This window comes from Cupressus sempervirens, chromosome 11 (assembly GCF_028749045.1).
Source record: "Cupressus sempervirens isolate cs-2001-9-10 chromosome 11, ASM2874904v1, whole genome shotgun sequence".
Classification (NCBI taxonomy): Eukaryota; Viridiplantae; Streptophyta; class Pinopsida; order Cupressales; family Cupressaceae; genus Cupressus; species Cupressus sempervirens.
Genome location: NC_143128.1, coordinates 128,532,343 through 128,543,320, shown reverse-complemented (window position 1 = coordinate 128,543,320; position 10,978 = coordinate 128,532,343).

Genomic DNA, 10,978 nt, shown 5'->3' with positions numbered 1-10,978 from the left:
AGCTACATGAACACAAGACCATTTGTATTATTTCTTGACACTCCAAAAAATATCATAATTGGGACCATTACAATGCCTTGAAAACTCATTTATATAACATGAGTTGCAACAAGCAAAGGGAAATTGTGACTGATAGGTGTCCTTTTCCTAAAAGAAAACAACCTGACACAAAAAGCCAAAACTATTTGAATAATAGAAAAGACCTTGACATGGAGAAGCTCATTTTGGTGGGTCCCCTTCTATTTTTAAGACAAGAGCTTTTACATGATTCTTTATTTACTCCAAATCATCAAAGTAAGTGGCCTTCAAATTTTTTAGAGATGAATCATCTTTAGTTGCCTACATGCTTACTCGAAGTTGTGGATCTTCCTTATCTTTTTCATCAACTGTGAGGGTGATAGTTACCTTGGTACTATCTTCTTTTCTGTCACCTCCTATATGTTGCTCCAAATGCATGATTTTATCTTTCCACTCACCAGAAATAGTATCATCTGGCCAATCAAAATTCAAAACTTCCCTATGCACAGCTATCAAGAAATTTTCCATTGCCTCCAAATCAACAAGATCTTTTCTGATATCATTGTAGAAGATTTGTACCTGTGGCAGCTCTTCATTTGTTATTTCCCACAACAAATACCCTTTTTCATTAATAAATATGTTTAGCCTCCCACATAAAATGTCATCCAATTCCTTTTTCCATTCCTCCTTTTCCTTTATTCTATGAATACTTTTTAGAGCATATGGGAATAAATTAAATTTTCCAGTCAAATACTTAGAGACACAAATTGTTAACCTTTTGAGAAAGGAGTCTTGCTTATCATCAAAATCTTGTAATTTATTTAACAAATCAAAAACCTTTTCTACCTGATGACAAGTCAAGCTTATGATAGACATATACATTAAAGTGATGTCATTGCTCCTTTCCCTCCATTTTTGTACCAAGGGTTTGAATACAGCCTCTTTTCTTTTCATCTCATCCCTTCTAGTTGCTATCCTTGCTAACAAGTCAGAAAAGGATGACCATTCCACCCTATCCACCACATACATGACAACATGTCTCAACTTTTCTTTGTATTCATTATGTAACTCTACATGTAGTGCATATAGTTTACTCTTTTCTTCTTCGAAATCCTCTACATTGTAAAACTGAGGTCTTTAAGGGGTGTCTGGTATATCAACAATTGGGGTTGACTTAAAAGGTTCTACGGATGGCCTTGGGGGATATGCAATTCTAGGCCTGGAGGTTCCTTTTAACATTTTGTTTTCCAATTCTTTCCTTCTTTTAACCTCTTGATTGTATGCTTCTACAACCCTCTCATACTTACTCTGTAATTCAAGCATTTTATGTTCCTCTTTTTCTACAGTTGCCAAAGTAAATTGAGAATGATCCACACCCATGCGTGCTACCTATAGATGTGAGGTATCATCAACTCTTCTTAAAATTATGCTTCCTTGTAATCTAGATTCATCTGGTTGTGTCATAGCTCGAGACCCTCTCCTTAAAGACCAACTAACTAATGCAGCCTGATCCTGAATAAAGGTAGTGCTCTAGAAGTTTTCTTTGTCTTGATCCTGGAGATTAAATCTATTGGAAATAGAATTAAAGACTAAAGCATCAGCAATATCCCAATTGGGCAACAACAAGATATTTGATGCTTTCACCATGTGCCTTCCCTCTTTAGGGCTCATATTCTAGAATTCTTTTGTCATTTGTTCTTTTACATGGCCTTGGATTGAAGCTATATCAATCTCTAGATGCTCTGCTTTCAATTTTGTGCATCTTTCCTAAAAAAAATTCATGTTCACTGTCAGGAAAACTGATGGAAAGCTCTAAATTTTACAAAATTATCATCAGAAAGAAATAGATGACTTACCTGCTCTTGTACAAGGTCCAATTCCTTGCCTCTATAGTCAAATTCAAACTGGGTGGGGAAGGCTCTTGAAGGGTACCCTCATCAATTTCTACTTGGGTAATAAAAATAACTCCTTCTGACCCTATCTGCTCCACCTGTTCACCAGTGAGCTATTCTTCTTTGATCCTCAAAGGGGATTGGGCAGGTGAATACTCTTGGTCATCTGACCCCTCTTCTGTTATGTATTTTCTTCTCTTTAGGGATGGCTCAAGAGGTCTTTCTTCTAGGATTTCACTAGTGGATTCCACTATCTACTTCCCCTTATCTATAGGAAGCTTTTTATTTTGAATTACAATGTATCCCAGTCTCTTTTGAACAATTATTTCACCAACTCCTACTTTTGGAGTAAAAGCTAGCTTTCTCATAATCTCTTTGGCCTTGTCTAGGGATGAATCAATAAAAAAATTATTCTTTTCATTCATGGCTTCCATTATTTTAGGGAAAGTATTCATGAGCTTATTTATCTTATCAGCCTCTATACCAGCATTATATAGAGGATTATATTTCTACTCAAAAAAATGAATAAATTCTAAAACTCGAGAGTAGACTCTCCATTTTTCCTTTTTGGTCTCTTGCTCTTGCAAGGAAAATTCATTCCTTATAATGTCCTCTGGATAGTATGAGTCATGTTTGATACTTCCCAATTTAATCTTGTATCTTAAGGCTTGATTATAAAAACCTTCAGTATCACAAAAATGGTAATGGGAGATAGCCATTTTGTATTGATCTAAAAACTTATATAGAAAGAGCCATCCCCCTTTTGTAACCACAAACTGATGAGCAACTGTGCATGTAGGAAATATTGACCCCAGTGATCTCTTCAATAAGTAAGACTCGTCCAAGCCTCCTAGCTGCCACAAAATCTCAGCCACTCCAACTTTCAGAGGTACTTGATAGTCCAACACATGAGGTGTACCCTTGTAACCATAAATTTGAAATACAGTGGAAACAAGGTAAGGAATGATATCTACCCAATTATGTGATACTTCTAAATTATGTGGATTATCCATGGGCCTGATGAGATTCATCAATGCCCTCGGGATCCTAGGATTTTCAATTGAAATGAGGCACCTTAATCTAGATGCAAAATATCTATCAAACCTGACATAACTAGCATTTTCAATATCCCAAGTCATATCTACACTCCATAACTGGACTAGCAATACTTCCCCATTCTCTTCTCTATTCAATTCCATCTCTGTACCAAAATTGGTCACCCCTATGAACAAGAACATATGCATCAATAAAGAGTAATGCCCAAAGGTTTTATCCACCTTCCCTTTTGCAATTCTCACCATACTACCATGAATTTCTTCAGCCAAAAAGGAAGAAAAATAGAAAATAACATCTACACCAAAAGAAGCAATTTGAATCATCATATACATGAGGCCGATGGGCATGAAATCCTACTCATCTTCACCAAGAACACGAAACAGAGTCATGTATATTTCTATAGCCTAGGATGTGAAAAGATTCCTCTTAAAAGGTTCCCTAGAAGCTGCAGTGATTACTGGAAAAGCTCCTATTGTGTCAATATGTGCCCTCAATGCACCCTTCCTAGTTTCATCCTTCTTTGCTTTGTACTCATTTTTCAATTCTAGTAAACTAGTGGGCACATGGTAGTCTGACAAGGGTAATAATTTGAAAACCTCCCTAATCTCATCTAAACTAATTGAGATTAGAAGCATTCCATCAGTTCTTGTTACTACCTGAATAACTTGGTCATATTTCTTAGCAATGGCTTCAAGCAAATCATAATCCATGAAAACAATTGGAACTACCAGTTTCCCCAAATCAAAATTCCAAACATTAGCATGCAGGGAAAATAAATTCCTCTTTGCAATCCATTTTTTAAACAAAACAAGACCAGTTTGTGTAGTAGTTGCATCCCTAACACAATTTCCTTTATCATAGAGGCCATCTAAAATCCTTAACCTAAGCTCAGTAGTGGATTGTGGGAGTAACTCTAGCAAGTCATCATGAACATTCCTATCCATATAATAAACTTGCCCAGAAAATGCTTTCTTAGGAAGCATTTGGACTATAATGAAAGTAATTGAATGATATAGAGGTTATAATATGAGTAATCACTTGGTGGCCAACATCGTTCTTCTCTGAATCTCTGTAACTGCTCTTCAAACAACTGAGGAATTGCTTCATCTCTTTATCAGGCTCAATACAATCAACGGGATGTTGTGCTCTAAGTATGTGAAAAAAATTATTTGATGAGATTGGCAACGATAAAATCTCCTAGATAATACTCTATTTTCTCTCACATGCAAAGCCTTCATTCATCATAAATGCACCAAATTGCACAAGAAAGAAGCACCATACTTTCTTTTAAATTTGTACCCTCAATTTCCAAAAAATCCTACGAGCACGAAAAGAGAACTAGGCTAACTCACATTTCTTCTTAACACGCTAGCGGTCAACCCAATAAAATAATTCCACCTATACCTTTCCTCTAATATTTCCCATTGATAACTAGGGACGTGTGTCGTCACCTTGCTAACTCGTTGTACATGTCCTTCGAGCACGTTCTGATAGCGAGTTAGTGATAACCATTGGTTTTTCTCTTATCTTGCGGCAAACATTTGATATAACATGTTAGAAAATAATGGTGGGTCCTTCACTTGCTACCTTTCTATGCAAAACCTTCAGACATTTTTCCATAGTGAGTAAGCGATAACCCTTGATTCGAGTTGAGTTGATAATCCATGGGGAGTGGGTCCAAACTATCACTGTCACTGAGTTGTCTTACATGTTGGCATATATACTTAATATTGAATGTCATCACCTCTCCTAGACCCTGCTGTTTTTGTCATTTTCAAGTGAGTCACTACCTCATTACCGGGAAAATATTGACTTCTCAACTAGTGAGATAGTGAGCTCTAGTGGAATCAAGAACTTTTAGCTTACACATGCTGAATAGGATGCCACCGTGGCATTAACCTGCACAACTTCCTTATGAAAAATCACTTTCTTAGGGCCCACTTTAGTTAAAGCTTCCAACCTATGACAACTTTTTGACTAGTCACTACCTCGCTACCGGGAGAAACAACTACTTCTCGGCTAGCGAGATAGCGACATTCTAGGCAAGCCAAAATTTGGCGCTGGAGAATAGGACACATTTATTGCTAATTAAAACTGGCATCAGAGAGGATGGTCACGTGTACTCAGCACCATCTTTTGATATATAAGAGATCATTATTTAGTTGATATATAATGTTAATAGAACTATTATTTTACTTGAATAGAACATATTTGCACCAGGCTAGACTGTCCATCCATGCCATGTTGTGACTACTCTGCAGATAACTGATAGTACTTTTGATGTCTAATCAACTGTGTATCATTTTGTATTTGTAAGAATATATATTATCATTAAGTTGCATAATTGTATAATGCTTATTGTTTTAAATTAATCTAAATGATTATTTTTTAATTTTTATATTAAGTAATTTTAAAGTTTTTTTTTTTTAAATAAAAAATAAATTATCATTTTAGTTTATTTATTGATATCTCTTTTAAACACACACACACACACACACACACACACACACACACACACACACACACACACACACACACACACACACACACACACACACACACACATACATATTTGATTTGAAAAAAAGTTACACTAGAGTAAGTACCAAGTGCATATGTATAAATACTGAGAAAGCAAGAGACTAGTGCAAAATATCATAATGGATATCATCTCAAGTAGTCCAACCCAGAGGGCCTTCCATCCAAACGATGTTCTTTCGTTCATTAGGATCTCATCCTCAATAGGATTAAGGTTCTATCTGATTTCTTCATTCAGTCCTCTCCATTGGTAACCATGTTTCAACTCATAAGCAAAAAAAGGTGATAATATTTATATATGAATACATTATTATTTTTTTAATTCTATTTCAAAATAATTAATTACGCCTTATATATATATATATATATATATATATATATATATATATATATATATATATATGTATATACATATATGTATATACATATATGTATATACATATATGTATATATGTATATACATATATGTATATATGTGTATAGATATACATATATGTATATATGTATATATCTATATATATATATATATATATATATATACATATATATATATATACACATATATACATATATGTATAGACATATATACATATATGTATATACATATATACATATATGTATATACATATATATATATATACATATATATATATGTATATACATATATATATACATATATATATATATATACATATATGTATCCATATATATATGTATATATATACATATATATATACATACATATATATATACATACATATATATATATATACATACATACATACATACATACATATATTATATATATATATATATATATATATATATATATATATATATATATATATATATATATATATATATATATATATATATATATATATATGTGTGTGTGTAACTTATTAAAATATTTTATAATATTTATTTTATGTCATCTTATAAATAATTTTAAAAATTTAACTGTAAACTTAAGCATTAATTTAGTTGGTCTTTTTCAATATATTTTAATTATTTTACAAGACAATTTTACAGATTGAAATTTCAAACTTTAATATAAATATCTAGAAAAATTTAAAAGATGAAAATTTAACATGATAAAAAATAAGACTTCAAAAATTAAATTAATTTGTTTTATGTTATCTAAAGAAATAATTGACAAAAGTTCAAAATTTTATTAAATCAATAATAAAAAATAAATTCACTATTTTATTTTATATTTACACTTTATTTGAAATATATATATATATATATATATATATATATATATATATATATATATATGTTTTTAATAATTATTATTTCAATATCAAAATATTGAGAATTATATCATAAATTTTAAAAATTAAAAATTCGTTTTAAAAAAGTAGTTTTAAACTATTTTGATGAAAATATACCATTATCTGTATATGTTTATATTTGCCCTTTCTTAGCATTTATATATTTTGATATATTTTTAAAACTAAGATTCCAATAAAATTACTATGTGTGTGTGTGTGTGTGTGTGTTTGTGTGTAATTTTTTAATAGGTAATTTTAGTTAGGGTAAGGCTTAGAATTAGAGTTAGAGTTAATGTTAGGATTAGGGTTAGAATTAGGGTTACAAATATAGTTAAGGTTAGAATTAGAGTTAGGGTTAGGGTTATGGTAAGTGCAAGGTTAAGAACAAGAGTTTAGGTTACAAATATAGTTAGGGTTAGGATTAGAATTATAGTTAGGGTTTGAGTTAGAGGTAGAGTTAGAATTGGAGCTCGAATAAGGGCTAGAGTTAGTGTTCAAATTAGGGTTACGATTAGGGTTAGAGAAAGGGGTAGAAAAAGGGTTAGTTTTAGGGCAATGGTTAAGGTTAGGTTTATATTTAGAGTTAGGGTTGTATATAGAGTTACATCAGTGTTAAGGTTAGGGTAAGGGTTTGAGTCAAAGTTAAGGTTAGGGTTAGGGGCAAGGGTTAGAGCTATGGTTAGACTTATCTTTTCTCTCTCCACTTCCATTTCTCCCCCACCCATCATCTCTCTCCACTTCTATTTTTCTCCTATCCACCATCTCTCTCTCCCTCCCTCTCTACACTCCAACCCCCATATTCTCTCTCTCTCTCTCTCTCTCTCTCTCTCTCTCTCTCTCTCTCTCTCTAATTGTGCTTCTACAAAATTAAATTACTAGAGGCTTCCCCCTTTCCAATAATTAATACACACTTTAGAAGCTTCTCCCTTGTAATACAATAATTAATTAAATAAATTAAATATAAAGTCACCTTTTAATTTTAAATTTATTTAATGACTTTATAAGAAATTAATTTAACTACTAAAGTGGGGACATTACACTCTCTAAGTAACCCTACCCTCACTCTTTGACTAACCCATAAAATCTCTCTCTCTCTCTCTCTCTCTCTCTCTCTCTCTCTCTCTCTCTCTCTCTCTCTCTCTCTCTCTCTATCTCTCTAACGATTTACCCTTAACCTTTGTCTCTCCCCAAGAAATCCCTAAACCACTCTCTCAATAACCCCCCCTCTCTCTCTCCCTCTTCCTATTCCTCACTCTTTGTCTCTCCATCTTTATCTCACTCTCTCCATCCTATCTCATTTTCATCTCGCTCTCTCTCTCTCTCTCTCTCTCTCTCTCTCTCTCTCTCTCTCTCTCTCTCTCTCTCTCTCTCTCTCTCTCTCTCTTACTCTCTCTCTCATCCCTCTATCTTAGCTCTCTCTTTAAACCCTCCTACGCCCTAATTCTTTACTTATGTTTTCTCTCTCTCTCTCTCTCTCTCTCTCTCTCTCTCTCTCTCTCTCTCTCTCTCTCTCTCTCTCTCTCTCTCTCTGAACCCTCCTACACCCTATTTCTTTACTTATGTCTCCTCTCTCTCCACTTCTATTGCCCCCCCCCCCCCCCCCCCCCCCCACCCTCCCCTCCTTAACATTGTATAAAAATATATAATCATTTTCAATTTGATGAATGTAGTAGCAGGTGGATGGATTCTCATAATGCATATTTTCTACCTTTAAATTTTAAGCAGTAATATATTACACTAATAGAAGAATATTGTTTTTAAGATTATATGTCAATGGCGGAAGTTATTGTTGATGTCAGCAGCGATAGTCTATCGCTACCCGCCATGTGGAGGGTAAAACCCCTGCGATTGCCTTTAAATTATATACTGTATTTTGTTTTTTATTTTGCTTTATTTTTCTTAATATTTTATATTGTTTTTTGTTTTTTATTTTGTTTTATTTTTTAATTTTAATTTTTATTCTTTTTCTTTTTTAATTTATTTATTTATAAAAGTTTAAATGAAGTAATAGTCTTCAATATAGGTTAAACTATAAATTAATTAATTTATAAAAGTTTTATTCCCATTCAATCTTTTATATAAAAAAAATATCGAGCTAAAATTCTATATTACATATTTTTATGAATAATATTATAATAGTATCATTGAAGTATATATATTATTTTATAACAATTACTTTTATGTAGTATTTATAACAATTAAGAACATATTTTTTTAAATCTATTTCTAGGTTAGATTTATTATTTTTAATTTTTCCAAAAATTTTGGGGTCTTATTATTTCAACTTTTTCATATTGGTATAGTCATTTTCCACCCTAATATTTCGGTGCCTATTATTTCGGGACAACCATATGCCACCCTGTTATATTGGGGACTATTATTTTAGGATGGCTATGTGTCACACTATTATTTTGGGATGGCCATATGTCACCCTATTATTCTGGGAATATATTTTTTCAAACCCTATTATTTTGGGTTATATTTGGCTTCTTCTTTTTTCTACCAACTCTTATTTCAGGAATGGTTTTTATTGTTTTTTATGTTGGCCACCTACTGTATTATGTTTTTTATGTTGGCCACCTACTGTATTATGTTTTTTATGTTGGCCACCTACCATTGTATAGAACGCCTCTCGGCCTAATGAATGTGTTAGATAGAAATAAATGTTCAATTTTTTTAAAAATATAAATAACTATTGATATCATATTTCTTTATTAATAAATTATAAATAAATATTTGTTTGATAGAGTTATAAATGTATTCATATCTACATATAAATACATGAATGATGTAGCAATTAAAATGACAATGAAATGTGTTAGATGAGAAACTAAATTTAACTATTTTGAAAATTATATAATTATGGAAAACTAAATTAAACTATGTTCAAAATTGTAAATAAGCATACATCCAAATAGTTATAATCAAATATATTGATTTTTAAGTTTATAATTAATTATTTCAAAATAGAATTAAAAAATAATAATGTATTCATATATAAATATCAATATTTATAAATGTTTAAAAGAGATATCAATGAATAAAATAAAATGGTAAATTTTTTATTTTTTATTAAAAAAATTTAACTTTAAAATTATTAGCATAAAAATCAAAAAAATATCATTTAAGTAAATAGATTATTTTAAAATAATAAACATATTATATTTATCCAACTTAAAGTTAATATATATTGTTACAAATTCAAAATTGGCACAAGGTTAATTAGACATCAAAAGTAATGTTAGTTATTTATCCTGCAAAGCAATCATGTCTCGCCCAGTGAAATATGTTGCACTATAGTCAGTGCTTGCGTACTCATGAACTAATAACAGAGCTTCTATGATCAACAATTATCGCTTTCTTTGAAATCTAGGCACTCACTATGTCTCTACTAGCGGATCGCATGGATTTTTCGATAGCAACTTAGCAAGTCACAGGAGAAAATTTGAATTCATGTGAAATTATTCACAAAATCCTCCTTGTGCATCCTTTTCAACACTAACATTTCTAGAATAAAATTACATGACCGCAAAATGCCCTTTTCCAGCACCCAACTTAGTTTTGATCGTTGCAATGAGATTCTTTGATAGTCGCCAAGTCGCTATGGGAAAAAACCATGCTACTTTCCATAGCGAGTACATGACAATTGTAGATTTTAACAAGATCCAACATCAAAACAAGAAAATTTGAAAGATTTAATCAACACTTCAAAATAGGTGAGAAGAGAACATATTTTCTACGCCAAGGGAAGACTTAAAAACGAGACCTAGGGTATTACATGGATTTGAAAAGTATTAAAGAAAAATGACCAAGACTCAAAACACTAGGATCTTACCAAAAAAATCACAATTGATTAGTAAATAGATTAGTTTAAAATAATAAACATATTATATTTATCCAACTTAAAGTTAATATATATTGTTACAAATTCAAAATTGGCACAAGGTTCATTAGACATCAAAAGTTCTATTAGTTATTTATCCTGTAGAGCAATCATGTCTGGCCCAGTGCAAATATGTTGCACTATAGTCGGTGCTTGCGTACTCATGAACTGATAACAAAGCTTCTATGATCAACAATTACTGCTTTCTTTGAAATCTAGGCACTCACTATGTCGCTACCGACGGATCGCATGGATTTTTTGATAGCAACTTAGTAAGTCACCAAAGAAAATTTCAATTCATGTGACATCATTCA